The sequence below is a fragment of the Antechinus flavipes genome, chromosome 4 (assembly GCF_016432865.1).
Source record: "Antechinus flavipes isolate AdamAnt ecotype Samford, QLD, Australia chromosome 4, AdamAnt_v2, whole genome shotgun sequence".
NCBI lineage: Eukaryota > Metazoa > Chordata > Mammalia > Dasyuromorphia > Dasyuridae > Antechinus > Antechinus flavipes.
In genome coordinates, this window is record NC_067401.1 from 435,354,263 (window position 1) to 435,369,190 (window position 14,928).

Consider the following 14,928-nt stretch of genomic DNA (forward strand, 5'->3'; position numbering starts at 1 on the left):
GCAAATGAATTTCAACAAGAGGTAAACAAAATAACTCATATAGGAAGTGGCTATCACTTAAGACAAGGTAGATATCCTCAGATTTTAATTATATTTTCTCCCTTAAACTTTTCCAAGAAGTCATAAACTCTTTAAGGAGTTTCAAGTCATCAGAAAATGGAAGTGCTTTTCCCAAATTGAACAATAAATGCAATTCCCGATTTAAAAAAGCTCACAAAGTAATAAGAGCAACTAGGATAAATAAATAATGAAGAAAGGAAAAATGTGAACATAATGTATCTTTCAATATAACTGTGTTGACTTTGGCCTTCATGCTTTTCTACCACCTAGATAGACTTTGAGATGCCAAAACTAAAAATCAGAAAGTCTATATCCCGATGTAGCGGAGTGTGAATATATTTAAGAATATATACGTGTGCAGGACTATATTGTCTAAGATAGATACAACTGATAAGGGTTACCTATTGTTTTGCATTATCTACATACATTTTTCCATAATGATGTAATTTATTTGATTTTCTAGAAATTTTATAGAAAATGATGAGACTACTAACATCATTTTAGTAAAACTGGTTTAATTAGGCAAAATCAGAATTTCACAGGTTTGCCTGAATTGCTTTTGGCTAGATCTCATTCAACTATTCATTCTTTCAACAAGGATTTATAGATGATGATGGCAATGATTATGGTCACACAGCATTGATTAAAGATTTATCACATACTAGACACTGTGTTCAGTGCTAGATTGAGGATAAAGCAATTGATATAAATGTGTTATAAGAATAGTTTCACATATAATCATCTTTCTTGTACTGTTATAGAAATGCTTGTTTTATTCCTTAAATAAATTTTTAAAAAATTTAAAGTGCAGGATGTGAAAAGCATATCACCACTGAGGCACATAAAGCAACATTATTGCTTGTACTTAATGTGTTTTACAGCAAAACTATCAGTCTGTAATTTTTATAAATTTTTCAGGAGTATTTTCATAGAAAAAAAAAAAAACTTGGTGAAGTCATTCTATTAGATTCTGAGGGTGGTGGCAAGGGGGTTCTTGGCAAAAAACACATGGTTAGATGTAAAGCTTATGCATTTCTGGGATATTTTGTAAGATACCACATTCCAAACAAGAAAAAATTTAACTTCTTGTTCTTAATATTAACTTGAAAGAGTTTAGCTTTTATAATTTAAATATAATTTTATGCTATTAAAACTGAATGGGAAGATAATTGTAAAATATAATCCCTCCCCCTAGTTCTTTACATCTTCAACAAACCCTAAGTTCAAGGACATTGCTAAAATAAACACAATTAAATAGCATTGGTCATGGGATAAGGATAGTGTCAGACTTAATGTTGCATTTCCTGCTGAGATCTAGTTTCCAGTAAAAGTCATTTTAGAAATATAGGTTTATGAATATTACATCTTTCTGTTTTTGTTAAATTTCAAAGTAGTTATTAGAGGAAAAACATCTAGAAAACAACTTTTTAAAATAAAAAGAATCATTTCTTGAACATGTAGCCTAGATTAACATATCAATATATAATTAATTATGGAAAAACAGAAAAGACTTTAATTTAAGGTTTTCACAAATTTTGCACCTTGTTTCAGGACTTTGAGCTCTGACAGGTGAATTTTTAACTTATCCTGTAAGTAGGTCTCTACCTCTAGATCAGAACTTCTTAAACTTTTTCCACTTGCGACCCCTTTTTGCCCCAAGAAATTTTTACATGACTTCAGATATATAGGTAGATAAAATAGGATACAAACATTTACTGATAATAAATCATCATTTTGTGACCCCACATTCAGTTACCAGACCCCATCAATTTTAGAAGCTGGATCCTGAACCATTTTCCAAATTATGTGTCCATATAAGTTACCATCCATTCTTCTTTGTATTTTGTCATAATCAATTAAAACATATATCCCTTAAGGACAAGAACTGTCTTATTTGCCTGATAGCATTTAGCATAGTGCTTGGCACAAAGTAATCATTTAATAAATACTTATTCTTCCATTCCTTTCAAAAGTCATTCAGGGTTAATCAGGCAATCTGGGCATTAGGAACTACCCTGTAAAAGTTGTATGAGAAAAAGCTTGTACAGCACAGGTTCACAAAGCATTCATCTCTCATTAAACCATATTTAGTTTTTTAGTTTCTTAAGCACTGATTTGTACTTAGGTAAAGGAATAAAAAAGAAATTTCAACATATCTAATTGCCATATGCCTGCTTCCATTTCTATCCTCTTTCTACAAACAGCACAACTTATGTCCAGAAGCAGTATAAAGATTCTGAGGTTCTTAGTCCCTTCAGATGTCTTGAGTTCATTCTTTATAGATGGATCATACTTTGTATGGAGAATGTCATCCATATGGGATAACAATTAATAAGTATTTACTAACAGTAGACAGATAGGTTCTGACAACAAAAGATGCAAAAATGGCACATAGTTAAGTTAAATGGTGAGAAACAGACTAGAAAAATGCTAACTATAAATGCTGAAAAGAGTTCAAAGAATAGAGAGATCAACAAGGGCTGTTATATTCAGGAAAGATTCCAATATGGCTCATAGAATATTTCTTATGTTACTAAGCCAAATTTCATTTAATTATCACAAATAATATAATATTCTTATTATATTTTCCAATTTTTTACTTGAGTAAGATATGAATGTAGTAGCAAAAGAATTTCAGTTCAAGTAAAACTATTAAAACATTTCAGCAAAATTCATTCATTTTCAGAAAGTCCATCATTAAATGCAATTTAAAATTACCCAAATATAATAAAGGCATGAAAAGATGAGAAGCAAAACTGCACCAAGAGCCTCTCTCATTAGAATTAAAGAGGATAGTATTCTGGTCCTGCTTCAAGAAGACATCACCAATCACCAAATAAAATTTTCAGATTAAGTTGAAATAGCCTGAGATGTCATCAGAGACTAAATGGAATGGATCTTTATTTACAACATTTAGATGACACCACCAAAATATTTCACTCTAGAAAATGAGTTTGAGATAAAAGGTTGTGCAATATTTAGCATGAAAAGAGAAATATTTTCCCCTCTAAAGACTAAGTCTCTCCATACTAGCATTGCCCTTTGGCGCTCAGAATTTCAGAATTCAAGAAATTATCTGGTTCCCAATCCAAGTAACATATTATTTTTAATTGAGGCCTGCTTAATATTTACAGAGTCTTCAGTAAAAAAATTATGAAACCTGACTATATCTCAGAGCACACCATTTGATTCTATAACATTCATGAGTGCTTATTCTAAAAAAGCACTGTTAACTCACATTAGAAATGTCCCAAACTTTATGACACTTATATAGATAACTTTAATAAGTCTATTAGAAACATTCAAAATTTTTCAGATTCAAAATATTACATGAAAGTTTGAAGTCATTATCAACTGACAGAACAGGAAAAGGCTTCAATGAAGTAGGTGGTATTTGAATTGGTTTAAAAGACAGCTAGGGATTTAATAAGAGGAAAAGGTATATGGAACAGTGTGAGTAAAGAAAGGCATAAAAATGAGAAAGTATCTGCAGAATATTTTTAAGGGACAGTTTAGAGCAACACTGAACATTTGGAATGAAATATGAGTTTAAACTGGAAAGACTGGGAGAAAGGGAAGGGGATGGAATGGAAAAAAGGGTTAGATTGTAGAAGGCCTGGAAAGGGAATGTGAACAATCTCAGTCAGAAATGGTACAAAGCATCTGAGAGTAAATGTCACATTTTTACCTGAATGAAGACTACTGTGGCAATATATAATTAAATATTAAAAGGTGAATATATTTTGAATTTCTTATCAAATGTTGAAATGATTCACCTGATTACTTAGAAAACTAATAAGCTTAAAATTAAAAAAAAAGATTGGAGTCCACTTCCATGATAAAGCCATGACACACATACTTTTAAAATATATTGGCTAGATCTGGGATTTAGAATTGAAAGGAACTTTAGCAGTCACTGAATCCAACCCCCTCGATTTTACATATGAGGAAATACAAGTTTCCAAAAAGGTGAAGTAACCTGGATGCCAGTTTGCAATAGATTGCCCACCTTTAATAAGCATGTTCTAAGTATTTCACTGTACTGGAAGATACAAAATTTAGTAAAACATAGCTCCTATCTCCACAGAACTCCTAATCCATAGTAGGGAAGAATAATACATATACACAAATAGACACAATACAAAATTATACTTGGTATGTGCATAACAGAAGCAGCAAAAAATTATGGACAACAGAAGCCAGGTATTGATTTATTTGAGTGAAAGAAAAAGGACTTGACAGCAATAAAACTTCTTTTTTATGTGAATTGGAGCTCTAAAACAAAAAATTTAAAGATCTGTTTTCATAGCACCAGAGAAGTACAGATTTAGACCTGGAAAGGATCTCAAGGTCATCTAGACCAACCCCTTCATTTTACAGATAATAGGTGAAGTAATTTGCTCTACCATACAGGTAGCAACAGAAACTGCATTTGAACTGAGATCCTCTCCCTGGAAACCCTGAATTCATTCCACTACATTATGAAAATGTCATCACTCTTTGTTTCAGAAAATAACTCAAAGAGTCTCCTCTGAGAAATAACTAATTGTATTGTGTTTTCTTTAATCTATTTTTGTGTCCTAAAAAGTTTCTGTTCTTTAATGGTATGTCATCTCACACACTGTCTTCCAGATCAAAGATGAAAAATAAAAGACATTTCCTTTTTTTAAAAAACTGGTATGATAGGAGAGTTAAAGCAGTAATAAATACTAGGCAACTCCCTTACTTTAAAATTTTTCTCATCTGTAACCACTAAGCTCTCTGTTGATTTTCCAGTAGTTAGAGAAATTGTTGAATCGGATCCAATTCTGTCCATTCATTGAAGCAGTGGTAATTAGAAATTTGAAATCACACAAAAATCTGACATATCCTGAAAATAAGGTTTGTGGAGGCAGTAAAATTAAGTAAATTGTGACTATTAAAAAAACTATAAAAATTTTCTGGTCTAGAGCTTCCCATCATATTAAAAACATAAGCAAAATGCCATTACTCATCCTCAATTTGGAAATAGCTAATATAAATACTAATATGAATGCACTATTTGTGTCATTAATGTATGCAGTAAAACTATAAACCAATAAAAGAAAACTTACAGGCTTGCATCTGCTCCATTAGTATGTGTCAACCAAAGGGAGAATAAATCAAAATTATTACTTCACAGCAGATGGCCATACACTGAGCCAAGGTTTACACTTTGACAGAATGACAATTTTGGCACTCACCTCAAACCTGATAGCCCTGGCAAGGTCACCAGAAAAAGAACAGCCTGAAAGCCCTATGTGCAAGTTCAACGTCTGTGTTAAAGCTTTGGGGTCCTCGTCAAATTCTACAATTTTTCTTTAAATTAGAGCCAATAACCAGAGGCTTCCCCCTGTTTACTTACCAAGAAAAATGGTTATATAAACCACATATTTTAATGAAGGGTGTGTGTGTGTGTGTGTGTGTGTGTGAGAGAGAGAGAGAGAGAGATTTATAAAGAAGACTATATATGAAGAAGACTATATATAAAGAAGACTAATAAGAGCTGATACTTACATGATGCTTTAATGTTTACAGAGTGTTTTTAAATGCAATTTCATTTGAGCCTCATATTTCTAAAATAAGATATTAGAGGTATTATTATTCTTTACTTTACAGTAGGAAAATGAAGCTCAGAAAATGTGCAAGTGTTCAGAGAATTGTATCCAAAAAAGAGTCTAATCTATATTCAACAAGATTTTTTCCTTTTGATCAAGTCAAATCAACTGTACTGTAGACAAAAATAAATCTGCAAGGACACACAAGGACCCTCTCCATGTTGAAAAGATAATTCTTATTGATTTATATCACCCCCACAAACTAGGCAATCAAAATGTAGAACTCTCTTGACTGAAAAAAGAACTTAAAGATACAGAAGTGTGTGAATTTAAGATGAAACAATTAAAACCCTAAAACTTGTTATAAGGCATCATTGTTTTTGAGTGCCAATAATGTGTCAATCATAAGAAATATCTTAAGGATCAAAAGCAAAATATATCAATAACTTTAACATGTGAGAGTCTGTCACACATAATGTTTACAAGATGTTTTACTTCAGAAAACTCACTATACTCCTAACTGCTAATAGGAAGTGGATTTCCTGAGGATTAAGCTGAATAGCACATAACACAATCAAAGTCATGGGCCATAGGCCATAGGAACTCAGTTCATTGGGTTAAAAAAAAAAATAGTACAGAGAAAATTTAAATATGGATTTAAAATACTGTTTTAAAGCAAAACATATTTAGTCTTTGGATGTGTGTATGAAAGAAGTAATACAAAACTCCTTGAGGTGTTGTATAAGTAAAATTGGGATAAAGGCTGGCTGGCACATTAAATTGTGGTGCTCCACGAGTTTATAAATTCCTGAGCAAAGACTCTCAGGGAAGGTGCAAATCCACACAAGTGGTATAGTTTACAAAAATGAAGTATGAGACATATAAATGTAAAGGTTGGAACCCAATGGAAATCCCATTGGGCATATGATCTAGTATGTACATGGTTAGGGTGGAGTATGGAGGAATGGAATGGAGAAGTTATCATTCCAGCTGACAAGTCTGATGGGCACAAAACAATTCTTCCAGTGTTATCTGACTGAATTTGAGGGCTTGTCCTCATTTTGTATTTTTCCAAACTTTTCTATCTTTCAAGGATCTTTATTTCTTTATATTCACCCTTGCTCCACTGGAGTTTCTTTGCTCTAAAAAGTATTTCTAATCTTGAGACACCCATAGAAACTAATGGGTCCCTAGAGTATACTTTAGGAAACACTACTTTTGACAACTAAAAACATAAACAGGAAAAAAAAAATAATAAAGAAAAATTCTGTGCCCCTTAAACTTTAACGACCAGCTGGAATAACTTGATTCATCTGCATTATTGGGCAAAATTTTGCCTCTTGGCATTTAAAATCTTGGGTTAGCAAAACAGCCAAATTACAAACTTATCCACATTGAGAACAGAGCTTTGTCAGCTATACTTCGGTTCAGGGTGACTAACAAAGATAATTTGGCCTTTTCGCCATAAAGTAGCATAAAGACCATAAAGAGAGGGGTCTCCCCAATTCAGGATTATGGAATTTACATATTAGAAGGAGCCTTAAAAGTCATCTAGACATTATTACTAAAGAGTTATCCTTTCTACAAAACTTATGATAAATGGTTTTTATCATGCTTTAAATGGTTTGATAAATAAGTGTTTATTTAAAGACTTCCACTGAAATTCATCACCTCTAAAACAACCCATTTCACAACCGGATAGCTCTAATTTGTTTTTAAAATACATTTCCCCCAATTCTGCTTTTTATTTTTTTGCTTTATGTAAATTTCCCTTTGCCCTTCCCCACACTCATTCTTTATATCAAAGAATTTTTTTTAAAGAGAGAGAAGTATTTAGCAAAATCTATAAATATATTGAAAAAGTCTGAAAATATATACAATGTTACACATCTATGGACTTCCTACCACAGCGAAGGAATGGGATAAGAATATTTTCTAATATGCCTTTTCTGGGACTATGCTTTTTCTTTGTAATTTTGCAACTTTTCCTTGATTGTTTTTAAGATGCTTTTCATTCCATTTACATACTTGTAGTCTATATATGTATTGTTTTCTTCTTATTTGCTTCACACTACATAAGATAAAGTAAGTCTTTCTATGCTTTTCTGTATTCATTATATTTGTCACTTTTTATGGTAGAGCAATATTCCATTGCATTCACAGAATGGGATGTGGATACTGCCTTATAGCCAGGGTGAGATAAAGAGGTCCAGTCTTAAAAAAAAAATACTATTATAAATATATAGATATACCAACAGCCTTTATCTTTTCAGTATATGGCTACATGAATAATTTCTGGATAAAAGGATATGAATATTTTAGCCATTTTATTATTTTGCATAATTTCAAATTGACTTCCAGAAGAGCTATACTGTTATAATTCTATGAACAATATATTAATATGCCAGTCTTTTCATAATCTCTCCAGCACTGACTAGTGTTATCTTTTATCATTTTTGCCAAGTTGCTTATTGTGAGGTAAAAATCTCAGAACTATTTTGATTTACATTTTTCTTTTGAGAACTGTTCATATCCTTTGAACATTTATTATTAAGAAATAGCTTTCAACGTTACATAATTCCATTTGGACATCTCAAATTTCTGACTGAATTTCTATTCAATAATTTCTACCAATTATTCTTAGTTGACAGAAATGAGTATTAATAACCAATTATTTGGAGAGATTCACAGCTCTTCTCTTTTTCTAAAATCCTGATTTTTACGTTCAGTTTCATGAAGAACACTGCTTATACTCAGATTGGACTAACTTTCCAGTTCAGACTGCACTCAGGTAGCAGCTGTATTCTACCCAGGCTGTGGGTAGGACCCAAATTCTTTGAGTAGATTACTCAAGGCTGGGGATGGTCTGAGTAAAGAGGTAGCCTCTCAGTCTTTCATTGTACACATTGTTCTCTCCTTAATTATTAGCCAATCAGGACTGATTCCCACTTTTAGGTACTCCACTCTACTAAAGGATATGTTAGCACTACATCATCAGATAGTTCCAGGCAACTGCTCAAATAAAATTTCCTTTCTGGGTTTCCCTTGATTCTTGTGTTGGTTTTCAAAGCTTTTCCTCAGGGCTGGTATTTTCAAAGGAAAGTTTGAAAATCCTATGTTCCATTTAAAGTCAATTTTCCTCTGCAAGACTATACTCAAGTTTTGCAGGCTGGGTTATTCTTGGCTGTAATCTCTTTTCTTTTACCTTTTGAAAAACTATTTCAAGATTTTTTTATTGTTCCTCCACAGTTGAATTGCCTCTTTTGAGATACTTAATCCTTTTTTTTCCTGTGATTTGGGAGTTCTAGATTTTGGCTATCAATTTCTGAGCTTCTTCCCTTTGAGTTCTTTTCAAATGGGGATTTGGTAAATTCTTTTTATTTTTACACAGTCTTTTGGTTTTAATAGATTTGAGATGTAAGATTTCTATTTATTTGTTTGTTTGTCAGATATCCCTACCTAGAATGACTGACATTTAACTTTCTATCATCTTATCCATCTTCCAAAACCCTGCTAAAATATTACTTCTTTCCTGCCTACTCAGTAGTTCGTTCCGTTAGCTATGATGTATGCTGTACAATTACGTGGCAATCATCCTGCACTGACTTGGTGTATTTTCATGTGTAAAGCTTCTATCTCGAAGGGGATTATAAATTCTGGCTTTTTAATTTACTTTTTTGTTGCTGACCCACAGCCCCCGATTAATATGTTTCCTATACAATAAACAACTCAAAAATTTCTAAAAAAATGAGAAAAATCCATAGTTCATATGTAAAAATAAGTTTTACATACAGTTTACATATTTCTAAGGGAAAACATAGAGTTCAGAGTTTATGATGACACTTCTCTTTGTGTATCTTGCAATTTTTGACTCAAGGTAGCTGAGACATTATGGTGGGTGTTTATTCACTTCAAGAAAACACAACCATCTGGAGAAAAAAAGGAGGTCTTTTTCTAACTTTCTCCAAGACAGCAAAGAGCATTAAATAAAACCAAAGGCAAAAGCATCCAAACACGCCACTGGAAGACCTGCATCTCCCCATAAACAGTAATGTGAGGACCTCAAACAGTGGAAACATCCCCAACTAGATAAAAAACATTCCCTCTTAATATCACAACCCAGCTGTTAAACAGATGCCCATGGAAATGGAGGCCATTACTTTAAGATTCCAGGTTCTTGTTCGACTGCTTAACATTTTCCTTATGTAAACTACCAGAGCTCCAAAAAGGGAATTATCTCCAAACTGCAGTTAGTCTTCAAATCTGAGATTCACACAAGTCTAAGTGATGATAATGTAACTGATTAATCACTAAGCACTAGAAAGAGACAAGCTGGTCTGTGCTCCATATTGAAGTGTTAAGCCGTTGAAATTAGATAAAAGAGCTTTCAGATTAGTTTTCAATCTAAATAAACAACCTGAAAAAGATGGGAGCATCTTAGCAAGTGTGTATTTTACAAATGAAAAATCTTTCCCCTTTTTTATAAAGGGAAAAATTAATTTTCTTTTTTCTTCCTTTAGTGGCTTTTCTTGCTCTTATAATATAGCCCTTAAAACTCATACTTAGAAAAATATTTATAGAAGCTTTTTTTGTAGTAGCAAAGAACTAGACACTGAGATAGAATCTATCTATTGAAAAATAGCTAAGCAAACCATATGATACAATGAATACAATAGAATGTCACCATGCCATAAGAAATAACAAAATATACAGTTTGAAAGAAAACTGGGAAGACCCATAGGAAATGAACAGAATGAAGAACAATTTATATAACAGGAAGACTGTAAAACAACTTTAAAAAATTTAGGAATTCTGATCAATTAAGTGACTAATCATGATTTCTGAGGAACAATCAGACAAAAAATGCTATCTATCTCTTGAGATTATAAACTCAAGATGGACAATAAAACATAATTTTAGGCATAGTCAATATGGAAATCTGCTTTTCTTGACTATGAATATTTGTTATAAGGATTTTTTTTTTAATGAGAGTGGAGAGAATAAATGTGTTTAAATTCAAAAAATTAATTTAAAAGATTTTAAATGAATTACACTCATATCTTTTGAGCTATGGTATCTTTTAAGCTATAAAATTCATAGATGGATCATGAAAACTATCTTAACTTCAAGCTCCTATATGTACAAACACTAAATATAACAAATATGCAAAAAGAGGTCCTGAAAAGGCTGATTATAAAATTAGGCTACAACTTAAAATATAGGGAAGAAAAAACTAGCCATCATTAGGTACCTAGGCAACAATTTAGAAGATACATTCTTTCTTTCTTTTCTTTTCTTTTGTTTTCTTTTTTTGGCAAATACCTTCTTAAGTAGTAATTTGTACAATCAGGAAAAGAGAGAGAAAGAGAGAGAGAAAGAAATCTGCATGTCTTCCGAGGAAATGAATACTGGATAAGAAGATGTAACCCCAAGAATATTCAAAGGCCTAGATGGGGAAAGTATATAATCATAGAAAAAAAAAATATATATATATATGTGTGTATATATATATAATATATATATATATATATATATATATATATATATATATATATATATATTTATTTACATTAGGCCCCTTCCACCCATATTAATTCATCAAATAAGGATATCAATTAGGCAATGTTTTTTGAAGTATACAATATGTGTACAATGGCCTAAAGTTTCTCTGAAATTTGTACTTTCCCCTTCATATGACATAATTACATGTCAAACCAACTTTAACTAGATGGTTGATTAACATTTTAAAATTGCATTTTAGAAGCATACAAATGTAGAATCCATCCTACCGGAAGATTCTAATGTGAAATTCTGATGGTGCTCAAGCCTATGTCTCTGACTCATGGGCTATCTCCTATTACTAGCCAACTGGAAAACATAGCTTTTAGCAAAGATAGTTTTTAAGAAAAAGCATTAAAAATGCTCTAAATCACTAGTGATTAGAGAAATGCAAATTAAAACACTCTGAAGTATTACTTTACACTTCTCAGATGGGCTAAAATGACAAGAAAATATAATAAATATTGGAAGGGATGTGGGAAAACTGGGATACTAATGTTGGTGGAATTGTGAAATAATGCAGCCATTTTAGAAAGCAATTTGGAACTATGCTCAAAGGGCTACAAAACTGTGCATACCCTTTGACCCAACAGTGCCATTACTACATTTGTATCCCAAAGAAATAACAAAGGAGGTAAAGGGCCAATATGTTGCAAAAATGTCTGTAGTAGCTCTTTTTGTGGTAGCAAAAAACTGGAAAATGAGTAGATACCCATCAACTGGGGAATGGCTGAACAAATTGTGGTATATGAAGGTAACAGAATATTATTGTTTTATAAAAAATGATGAACAAGTTGATTTTAGGAAGTCCTGGAATCTTATATGAACTGATGCTGAGTGAAACAAGCAGAACCAGGGATACATTGTACACAATAACAGCAAGAATGTGCAATGATCAACTATGGAAGACTTGGTTCTTCTCTGGTTCAGTGATCCAAAGCAATACCAATAGACTTTGGACAGAAAATGCCGTCTGCATTCAGAAAAAAGAGCTAAAGAGACCGAATGTAATTCAACACATGCTATGTTCACTTCTTTTTTTTCTTTTCTTTTCTTTTTTTTTTTTTAAATCTCCCACAGTTTTTCCCTTTTGCTCTGATTTTCTCTCCCAAAATGATTCATAAAGCAGTATGTGTTAAAAATAAATAAATTTTTTTTAAAAAAGGAAAAAAAGAGGGCATAGACAGAATGGTAAATACAAAATATTCCCCCCATATAAAACAGGGGTTCAGCCTCCCACAAAAACACACAATCCCTGAGGATGGCTATAAACACAACAGTGGTGTTGCATTGTCTCAATGTCTTTCAATCTACTTGGATGTACTAGCTCTGTTGGACAGTTTGCTTTCTGGGCTGACTCCTCACATCTGCTCTTCTTTGCAACTTGATTCTTTATTGCCAGGTCTATCTAGCTACACCCACAACATTCTCTCTCTGTCTCTCTCTGTCTCTGTCTCTGTCTCTGTCTCTCTCTCTGTCTCTGTCTCTCTCTGTCTCTGTCTCTCTCTCTCTCCTTTGTGCCTCTCTTTTCAACTGGGCAGAGGTCCCACTCTTCAAAATTGCTTCCAGTCTTATAAATGAAAGCCTCTGTATATCATTGTCTTTTAGGAGGATACATTTCTGCTTAAGGATGGATGCTGTATCTCCTCTCAAAGACTTATGTGGGTTTCAGCACTAACAACTTGGTCTTTTAAAGTTTCTCAAGGGGTGCCCAATTTTCTGCCCAAGCTTCCTTGAATTGCCACAGAATATAAACATTTTGTTAAGGAACAAGAAGGTTTGACACTTGGCTAACATGTTAATTAATACATCATTATCTCAGCCGTTCTGACTGGTGACTTTATCAAATATGAGGGTAGAGGGATAAGGAGAGAGTGAGCAAGCAAATCCCTTCCTTAAAGAGAGAATCTAAGTTAAAAACACTGGTTATTTTCTAAGTGAAAACAGCCTAACCAACAAACTAGAAATGGAAGGCAGCTGGCCCTCACAGACACCCTTAAGTGGATTCTTGATCTTCGGTGCCCCTTATCCTTTTTAGCAGCCTTATCCCTCCCTACAAGCCCAAGTCACCCACACTATCATCCTTTCAGAACCACATGCTCAGGGTGCTTTTATAGACCCTCTCCACTCCCTCATAATTTAGTCTGTATTTCTGCTAGGTAAGTGAAAAACTAATTTGTATAAATATGATGATGACATCATAATGCATTATTTGCTTCTAATAATGTAAAACTTAATACATATATGATTGGGAAATAAAAGTTTTCTGGTTGTGCAGCAAAAATGTAAATTCACAGAGGGCCAGCTTGAGTTCAGCCAGACTGAGCTTTTTTGTGTTGTCCACAGAACAAGGCCTCTCCCACCTTCATGCCTCCACACTGGCATCTCCATCTGAAATTCGCCCCCTTCTCACCTCCAGCTCTTGAAGTCCCTTGTTTTCTCCAAGACTCTAATTTGATTTAATTTAATGCCACTGTCTATAAGAGGTCCTTCCTGATCCACCAAGGCAAGAGTGTCCTCCAGGCCAAATTATATTCTATTTATTATGTATCTATTTCCTATGCATGCATATTCACATATATTTCTGCATATGTATCCAAGCACATGGGTACTTCCTCTAGAAGGCAAGCTCCTTACAGGCAGGGACTGGTTTCTTTTTGTCTTACACTCTTAGCTCGAGGAACACACCAGGTGCTTAATGGATACAGGAGTAGTGCTACACAAATCTCCTCTGGTGGCTATTTAGGAAGCGAAGGAGGACGAGAAGTGGCAGGTACAATCTAGTCTCAGCCTAGCTTTCCAGCCTTCTTGCCTATCAGTGTCCTCCAAAAAGTCTACGATGAGGCAGAACTGTCCTAGGGGCTCCTCCACACACCAAACATCCAAATCTGACCTCTGACCCTGGAAGGAACTTTCTTTCCACCTGGCCCTCTCAGAGCCCTAGCTTCCTCAAGTACCATCTATTACCACCAAAACTCTCTGGATCCCCTAGGACTGTCCCTTTTTTCTCAAATGACTGAGCATATGCTTACTTTTCACTTTTCTATCACTTACTTAACTGTAAGGCCCCTGTTGGGAGGGAGAAGCCATAGATAGAGCAAGGGCTCTGGAAACAGAGACTCCCAGGTTCTGCCACTGCCTGTGCAATCTTGGGTAAGTGACAACTTCCAGGAGCCTGCTTCCTCCCCTCCCACATGAGGAGAGATGGTCTTTGAGGTCCCTTTCCCCACTCTGAATTGCCAGCTATTGGCTGTTTTGTCTTTATACCCCCATCACGGTGCCTGGCACTTCTCCCACTGTTTAGTAAAACAGTCATGTGAATAAACATTTATTAAATGCTTCCTATTCGGTAGGCACTTTGGGCATCCAAAGTTAGATTTATAGGTTAGGTGAAATTGAGCAAGGTGATAAGAAAAAGGTCCCTGAGCTTGCCGATGGCGGGATCCACATAAGCTCCTGGGAGGTTTTGGGTCCCTGAGCAGGGGCGACAGGTCACCTGCACTCATCCCTGAGCAGAACACACCTGCTCCGCCATGAGTGCTGACAACCACATTTCTGGGCAACCTTATTTAGTGACAGCGTTTCAGAGAAAGGCTGTGTCCTCACCTGAACATTAGTTAGGTACATCAACTACATACAGGTGAACAATTTATTGCCTAAATAAAGTATTTTTGGCAAAGCTGTAAGAACTGTGGCCAATCATTTAGCTGCTATTTGCCTCCTCTATATAATG

The 14,928-nt window shown here is 34.0% G+C and overlaps 1 protein-coding gene across 2 annotated transcripts in view; it reads right to left on the reverse strand.

The window, feature by feature from the left end:
- ATF6 (activating transcription factor 6) overlaps window positions 1-14,928 on the reverse strand; it is a 182,928-nt gene that overhangs the window by 55,842 nt on the left and 112,158 nt on the right. The window lies entirely within an intron of this gene.